The following is a 9,446-nucleotide window of genomic DNA, read 5'->3' as shown; positions in this document are numbered from 1 at the left end:
TTTGATCAAGTTTTGCTTGTGAGAGAGATTTTAGTCAATGGGTCTGCACCATTCATATCCGCATGTACTTCACAAATCTCTATGTCAGATTGTAGATGATGCTACCACGCTCCACTTGGAGCTATTCCAAATGGCTGCTCCACTATACATAACCGGTTTGCTACTCAGAGTCATCCGGATTGGTGTTAAAGCTTGCATCGACGTAACCCTTTACGCCAAACTCTTTATCACCTTCATAGCCGAGAAACATTTCATCATTCCTCTAAGGATAATTTTGGCCAATATCCAGTGATCCACTCCTGGATTACTCTTGTACCCCCTTGTCAGACACGTGGCAAGGCACACATCAGGTGTGGTACACAGAATGGCATACCATATAGAGCCTATGGCTAAGGCATAGGGATGACCTTCGTCCTTTCTGTTTCTTCTGTTGTGGTCGAGCTTTGGGTCTTACTAAAATTCACACCTTACAACTTATGCAAGAACTCCTTCTTTGACTGATCCATTTTGAACTTGTTCAAAATCATGTCAAGGTATGTGCTCTGTGAAAGTCTTACCAGATATCTTGATCTATCTCTATAGATCTTGTTGCCAATATGTAAGCAAATTTACCCAGGTCTTCCTTTGAAAAGCTCCTTTCAAACAACCTTTTATGATTTCCAGAAATTCTACTTCATTTTCAATCAACAATATGTCAACCACATATACTTATCAGAATGTTGTAGTGCTCTTATGTCTGTTAGAACTCCGTTGGTATTTCCCCAAAGAGGAAGGGATGATGCAGTATAGCAACGGTAGGTATTTCCCTCAGACATGAGATCAAGGTTATCAAACCAGTAGGAGAACCTCCTCACACCACGTAAACAACCCTTGCACACAAATAACAAATACTCGCAACTTGACGTGTTAAAGGGGTTGTCAACCCCTTTCGGGTACGGAGCCTCAAGATAGGCAAATAACATGAGGTAAAAGTGGTAGATAGGATAAATAGATCGCGGAATAAATAAATTGTGGCAAGGTATTTTTGTATTTTTTGTTTCATAGATCTGAAAATAAATGCAAAGGAAAATAGATCGCAAAGGAAAATATGATAAAAAGAGATCTGGGGGCCCTAGGTTTCACTAGTGGCTTCTCTTGAGAAAAATAGCAAACGGTGGGGAAAAAATTACTATTTGTGTCGTGGAATTGTCACGGCAGATGTCCTAGTGCGAGGACTTAGTCGTGAGGCCAACGCATCTATGCGACAGGTTGAGAGGGGTTGATCGGGACGAGATACACAATACACAAGACAAGGATTTAGACAGCTTTGGCCCCCCGGGAAACATCATCCGGTAATAACCCTACATGCTGTTTGTGGCTAGGTCTCATTATGATCACGAGGGAGTCGCCGGTAAGCCGGCTCTTTGTGTCTAGCCCTAGAGATTGTTTTGCTTGTCCCTCTTGGGGTGCCCTGCCCCTCCTTATATAAGTTGGAGGGGCGGGTTACATGTGGAGTCCTATTAGAATTAGGACTAGTCTATTACAAGTAGAGTCCTAGTCTTGCTTCCTTTACAAGGGAATATTCCTTATGCTTTCCTCTTAAGCCGGCCCACCATAACATGAGCGGCCTTCTGGGCCTTGGGCCTAGTCTTCTATCTGACCCGCCGTCGGGGCCATCCGTGAGTCGCCAGGCTCGTGAGTTGTCAGACCAGTGAGCCATCAGACTCGTGAGTCGCCTGTCCTCCGATGGGTTACCAATGAAACGCCAAGTCCGGCCGGGTCATACTTCCGGCCGGGTCATACTATGGGATATATCCCCGACATTAGCCCCCAGTTTAAGTTGGATTTATCCATGTTAAACCGATCCTGTAAAATAAACACAAGAAAAAACTTGATAGGTTGTACTCCAGGTTAAATATTTTCCTGAACCGACACCTGATCATCCTTAGTCCTTGTCATTTCCTCCTGGCTGCGCATTCATGATCTCATAGCAAATCTCCTTTAGCAGATGTGTTCAAACATTACCAATGCAAAAAATTCGGGCACTTCTTCTGAAAAATCTGGGTCAATAGGCCAGCTGCATAATCAATTTGCTGACATTGGCTCTTGTAGAGAAATATTAAAAGAAATAATCCATTTGAATCAGTTTTCAAAGCATCGGCTTAAAAATATAGGTCTTGAAATACTCATCTGATTTTCAACCGGCTTAGATGTAGATCTTGTCGAGTTATAATTTCCAAAATCTCTGGGTTATAAAGACTGATGATGCCGAGTCATAATTGTTGTTGACACCAGGTCATGTAATTGATCTTTCTGATTTGCTCAAAAATGAGAATTTGAAGATGTTCCTCCTTTATATGCATAATACCTGTGGCCCCCAAGTCTTATGAGGAGAACATAGTGATAGCTTAAGACTTGCTTCAATATAAGTTTTGCAACCTTGAAGAAATCCTTGTTATTCATCTCAATCATTAGTCATAAACTGAATATTCCACATATGTAGCCCCCAAGTGCCGGGTTGTCATGCTTGCAGCAACCTGGGACTTGTAAATTGCCTTATGCTCATAAAATTTCAACAAGTGTAGCCCCCAAGGGCTGACTCAGTAAGATAATATTGAACTGGGACTTTATATATACTTCTTTGAAAATAATATCATATGATGTAACCCCCATCATGGTGCTTGAACTTTACCAACTGAGTAGCGGACCTTTCAATATAATGGATTAAGACTTTGTGTACCTTGAACTTTTGACAGGAGCCATTGGTAGCCCCCAAGTTTTGGATCATTATAATGTGATGAGTCGGATCTTCAATAAAGTGAGCCAAAAAATGACTTTGCATTAGCCCCCAAGTGCCATGGTGCATGCTGGCAGTGACATGGGACTTGCATATTTGATATAATCTCAACTTGAATAATGTAGCCCCCAAGTGCCGGGTCGTAAGCCTGCATCGACTCGGGACTATTCCTTCCATTGTAGAAATAATCATATCCATTGATAAATAATATCCTTTGTGCTAAAGCGACTTTGAACACCATATCAATTTAGTAAAGGTGATAACCCAAAACTTAGAAGACAAAACTTCCAAGTATTTAATATCATCATGAAAATCCAGCCAAGTTTGGCTATTATAAATTTGAATACCTTATCGGTTGAGAAGTAAATCCTAAGTGTAAAATACTCGGCGGCTCTTGGTCGATGTCGACTCAATGCGCAGTCATTGTAAGCCGGAATTTTTATAACCCGGTGGCTTATAGCCTTTGAGAAAATCCAAAATGGATAATCATTTTGAAGCATCAATTTTGATGATGATCTTGAACTTAATCATTTATATAAGTCACAATTCTGCAAATCCTGCACAGAGTTTAAACAGCATATACCCTGGCGGTTTACCGCAGGGTGGGTCATAATATCTCACATATAACCACTGATGTTTAAAATAGTCATAGATAGGGCTGGTATGAACCAGAACTTTAAACATAACTTATAATAACAATATCATACCTGTGATATTGAATTGTACTGCCGGCTTATGTTACCTATGCAGTAAGGGTGATAACCCTATCTTTTAGAAGCCAAAACTTCCAACTGTTTGATGTTTGTCATATGCTGGTGACTTAGCGTTTCAAAATCAAGCCGGGTTAAATAGAAATCTCATATATATGCCTCAGATATGAACAAATAAGTCTTAAGACAAAATCAAAGATTGCTTTCAAAAACTTAAGCAAAATAGAAAGAAAAATCGAGGCTTCTGATTCGAATACGACCAGTAAACCATTCCAAAGGGGTTAAGCTAGGATTCGAATACGATCATGTACCCCCCTGATACGTCTCCAACGTATCTACTTTTCCAAACACTTTTGCCCTTGTTTTGGACTCCAACTTGCATGATTGGAATGAAGCTAACCCGGACTGACGCTGTTTTCAGCAGAATTACCATGATGTTGTTTCATGTGTAGAAAACAAAAGTTCTCGGAATATCGTGAAAATCCTTGGAGACACTTTTTTGAAAATATAAAAAATACTGGAGAAAGAATCAAGACCAGGGGGCCCACACCCTATCCATGAGGGTGGGGGGCGCGCCCTCCCCCCTAGGCGCGCCCCCCAGTCTCGTGGGCCCCCTGAGGCTCCGCCGACCTCAACTCGAGCTCCATATATTCCGTCTCGCAGAGAGAAAAATCAGAGAGAAAGTTTCATCGCGTTTTATGATATGGAGCCGCCGCCAAGCCCTAATCTCTCTTGGGAGGGCAGATCTGGAGTCTATTCAGGGCTCCGGAGAGGGGGGTTCGTCGCCGTCATCATCATCAACCATCCTCCATCACCAATTTCATGATGCTCACCGCCGTGCGTGAGTAATTCCATCGTAGGCTGGATTGTGATGGGTTGAATGAGATTTATCATGTAACCAAGTTAGATTTGTTAGGGTTTGATCCCTAGTATCCACTATGTTCTGAGATTGATGTTGCTATGACTTTGCTATGCTTAATGCTTGTCACTAGGGCCCGAGTGCCATGATTTCAGATCTAAACCTATTATGTTTTCATGAATATATGTGTGTTATTGATCCTATCTGCCAAGTCTATAGTCACCTATTATGTGTTATGATCCGACAACCCCGAAGTGACAATAATTGGGATACTTCTCGGTGATGACCATAGTTTGAGGAGTTCATGTATTCACCATGTGTTAATGCTTTGGTCCGGTTCTCTATTAAAAGGAGGCCTTAATATCCCTTAGTTTCCACTAGGACCCCGCTGCCACGAGAGGGTAGGACAAAAGATGTCACGCAAGTTCTTTTCCATAAGCACGTATGACTATATTCGGAATACATGCCTACATTACATTGATGAATTAGAGCTAGTTCTGTGTCACCCTATGTTATAGCTATTACATGAGGAATCACATCTGACATAATTATCCATCATTGATCCATTGCCTACGAGCTTTTCACATCTTATGCTTCGCTTATTTACTTTTCCATTGATACTGTTACAATAATTACAAAAAATCCAAAAATAATACTTTTGTTATCTTTACCTTTACCACTGTTACCATTACTATCATACTACTTTGCTACTAAATACTTTGCTGTAGATACTAAGTTATCCAAGTGTGGTTGAATTGACAACTCAACTGCTAATACTCAAGAATATTCTTTGGCTCCCCTTGTGTCGAATCAATAAATTTGGGTTGAATACTCTACCCTTGAAAGCTGTTGCGATCCCCTACACTTGTGGGTCATCACCCCCAATGTCTTTGGCATTGCGCTGATCAAGAGGGTACCGACAGCTATGTTCTCTTTGGTTCGAATACGACCTATGTTTGAACAGGAAGCCCCCAAATGACCTTGAGAGTTTTTTTAACGACTCTGATTCGAATACGATCAAAGTCGGACCCAAAAGGGGTTAAGCTATGATTCGAATACGATCAAGAAGCCCCCTAGTGGGTTTGGCATTGCGCCGATCAAGAGGGTATCGATATCTATGTTCTCTTTGGTTCGAATACGACCTATGTTTGAACACGAAGCCCCCAAATGACATTGAGAGTTTTTTTAACGACTCTGATTCGAATACGATCAAAGTCGGACCCAAAAGGGGTTAGGCTATGATTTGAATACGATCAAGAAGCCCCCTAGTGGGTTTGGCATTGCGCCGATCAAGAGGGTACCGACAGCTATGTTCTCTTTCGTTTAAATACGACCTATGTTTGAACAGGAAGCCCCCAAGTGACCATATAAGTTTTGGCATTGTGCCGATCAAGAGGGTACCGATAGCTTTGCTCGATGAGCAGGAAGCCCCAAAGTGACCATAATAAGATAAGTCGTAAGGCAGGATACCCATGTTTGAACCGCGCATCATGGCAACAAGTTCTCTTCGACAACCTTTAACTTTTTGCAAGAGATAAATTCTTCTTGAACCGGGATTTTAAACCGGATATTGAAAGCTTCAATGCTGTGTGGGAGACGAGATTTCCCTTGAACCGGATTGTAAATCGGAAGCATCATTGTGAGCCGGAATTTTTCTGACGGCCTTTCAAATTTTTCATCGATATAGTAGTAATCTCCGGTGCAGGTTATTTTTCCCTCCAATGTCCTGGGGTTGTTGAATTTTACTGAAATTGGCAAGACTTGCTAAGTCATATCATTATAGCCCCCGAGTCTTAAGACGACTCGAGGAGTTGTCTTGATATTCTCCTTATTTGACCATAATAGAAGGTGTATATATCATTAGCATTGATAGCGTGATGTGAATCCACAGAATGTTGAGGTGACTGTGGCGGGTTATAAATGATCCCGTATGAGCCGTGTTAGCAACTCGGCTAATGGTTCCTTCCAACTGGTTGTTTGAAGTTAACCAAACTGTAGTGGCGGGGACTTGTGCACATGCCAATTGAGCCATCCAGTGCAGACGGCGGCTGACAATATATGATAATTTGCCTCCAATTTTTTGGAAGAAAACCGGGCTACCCAAGTAGTGACTTGCTTATACTCAATAAACAGCTCATGTAGACAGGTGCAGCCTGGTGTGTTGATGTAGACCAGGCCGCGAGAGACGGACGACAAAGACGACTGCAACATCAAAGGCAGTACAGATAGATAAGTCAGTGCGGTAAACCGGAGCAGATGGGCGAGTTAGTCACGGGCGTGGTAATCCATGCAGACGAACAAGTTAGCCGCATCGTGTTGATGTAAACTGAACCGCAGAGGCGGCGGCTGACATATATATTCGTCAAGTATCTTGTTCCACCATCGCTCTTGCAATGAACAACTATCCTGCATAAACAATATTGCAGACGAAGGCAAAGATAAACTTCTCTTTGACAAAAATAATATGTGTTAATAAAACAAACTTGGATGAATATCACCTGATTCGCCCGGACAATAGATGAGTCAACCGCGGCACTGTAAGCCGATGCGGACGGACAAGTTAATCACAGTGTTGGAAATAACACGGACATGGGCGAGCCGGCCATGGGTGCGGATGACGAGTCAGTCACATGTGTTGATGTAGCGGAGGCGGCGACTTGTGTATGTATCTGTCGAGCAGCACGGCATGGACAAGCACTAGTGCAAAAATAATACCGGCACACGCCCCTTTGCGACACCTTTGTAACGAATGATGGTCCTGTGAGAAAATACCACAGACCAGAGTAATTATCTTCAAACAATGTATTATATGCTGATACGATATACAAAAAGGATAGCACCCAGTATTTTCATCGGACGAACGTGGAAAATGTTTGGACTGTAGCCTTAACCTCTCGTGGAGCAGTAGTAGCCCGCCCAGAGTTATGCCACGGTAGCAACAGTGATACGCCCCTTGCTTTTTTCTTTTCTTCATGGCAGAACATCTCTAGTATTGAATATTGCAGTAGTAGTAGTTGGCGACTCAGTGCGCAAGACGGAGAGGGTGCATCCATGAGTGAAAAGGCATAATGCCACAGTGGAGGCGACCACAAGGCCGTGCGACCCAACGTGCAGTAGGTGCGGCTCAACATGGCTACGATGGTTTGGACGCAGAGGTGACCGCGATTTGAAATGAAGCCTTCTCAGAATTTCTTTGCACTGCTTCAGAATGGTACCTTTAGGCAATACCGTAGGTGGTTCAGACCAGTATTTTGTTGGCAAGAAGCGCCTGTTCATTTTTAAACTTAGATCAAATCCTCCAGGAGCTCCTCGTGGGGTAGTAGCATTCTATAGTGCTAATTGATTTTGCTTCCAGCATGTTTACGGGAGTCAAACAAGTATCGAGTTTGACCCTCTTTTCTTTGGCGTGAACTCTCTGTAGTAGAGCGCATGCAACGCTTTCTTCTGAAACATCATCCATTCACACTGTTTAAAATCTGCACCTCCTAGTAGTCTTGTCAATAGGTGAAGGAGAAATAACACCTCCATTCACACCGATTTGAGAGCGGCATCGGTTTAAAACGGTAACAACACGCGGCAGAAGCCGACCACGGAGGCAACGGTGGACGGCGAGGCAAGGCCACAGCAGAAAACAACCCACGTCTACCGAGGCGAATTGGCGAAGGTCACGGCGGCAACTTGAAGCAGGCCGGCCTCAGGAGCAGCTTGGCACCCCGGCTAGGGCGACTCGGAGGCCGCGATAGTTGTGGTGGCTCACAGGTGCGGGGCGACTCTCCGGTGGCGGCTCAAAGCCAGACTTTGGAGATGTCTCGGAAACACGCCGACAAACACGCGGTGGCGAGGCAGAGTCAGAATCAGGCGACCCGCCAGCCAGCGGCGACTCGGAGCAGTGAGGTTGCGGCGGCTGATGCGGCGACAGCCCATGTAGGCGGCTGGCGGCCCGTGCTTACGGCGGGCGGCAGGCGGCTTGACTTCAGAGGCAGGAGCGCGGGCGCACCAACATTGGTGCTTTCATTGAGAGTTCCACTGTGCCGTCATCATAAGGCTTTATGGCTCCTTCAATCATCTACAACGACGCAGTCCAGGGCGAGGTTTTTCTCCCCGGAAAAATCTTCGTATTTGGCGTCTTTGCACTTCGGGCCAACTCGCTTGGCCATCTGGAGCAGATCGACAGCTACGCCCCTGGCCATTGGGTCAGGTTTGGAAACTTGAACTACGTCGCCGACATCCGCGGAGACTTGATCTTCGACGGATTCGAACCCATGAAAGCCGCACCCTATAGCCACGATGAACATGACTTAAATCTGTCATCGGACTATGCTTAGGAGATAATGCATGTAACTGTCCTGGCCCTAGATCCAGAACAGATCGCGCCATGTGGGGACGGGGGGCTAGACCCCACAATGGAAGCTGCACACCCTATGGCGCTTGAGGCGAACACAGATCTAACCTCTAACGAGGTATGTGCCGTCGGACCCTCGGACTCATCTCCAGATAAAGGTTCCGAACTGTGTGTGTCAACGCCTGTCGAATCTAATTGGGCGCCAACATGAGTTTACCTCCGCAGACATCTTCCGACACTCACCCTTGGGTGATGTGTTAAACTCATTAAAATCTCTCTCCTTGTCAAGAGATTCTTGGCCGAACTATGTCCGGCTTGAGGGGGAAGCAGACGACGAAGAACTTTGTTGCCCACCCACCACCCACTTGATAGCCACTATCGACGACTTGACCGACATGCTTGACTTCGACTCTGAATACATCGACGGTATGGACGACGATGCAGGAGACGAAGAGGAACCACCGCCCACAGGGCGCTGGACAGCCACCTTGTCATATGCATTTACATGGTGGATACCCCAAAAGAAGACAATGGTGAGGACAAAAAGGACATAGGTGAGGACAAACCTCCCGAGAAGCAGCCGAAGCACCGACGTCAGCGGCACCCCTCTAAACCACGCCATGGTAAAAACAGCAATACCGGCACAGGAGACAATAGCACTCTGGACGATGCCGAAGACAACGAAGACGGCCCTGCCCAGCCAAGCTTCGAACAGGCCGAACGGGAAGACGGGCAAGCCAACCCTGACGAACATGCCAT

The sequence above is a fragment of the Triticum aestivum genome, chromosome 1B (genome assembly GCF_018294505.1).
Source record: "Triticum aestivum cultivar Chinese Spring chromosome 1B, IWGSC CS RefSeq v2.1, whole genome shotgun sequence".
Taxonomy (NCBI): Eukaryota; Viridiplantae; Streptophyta; class Magnoliopsida; order Poales; family Poaceae; genus Triticum; species Triticum aestivum.
This window is presented reverse-complemented; position numbering follows the sequence as displayed.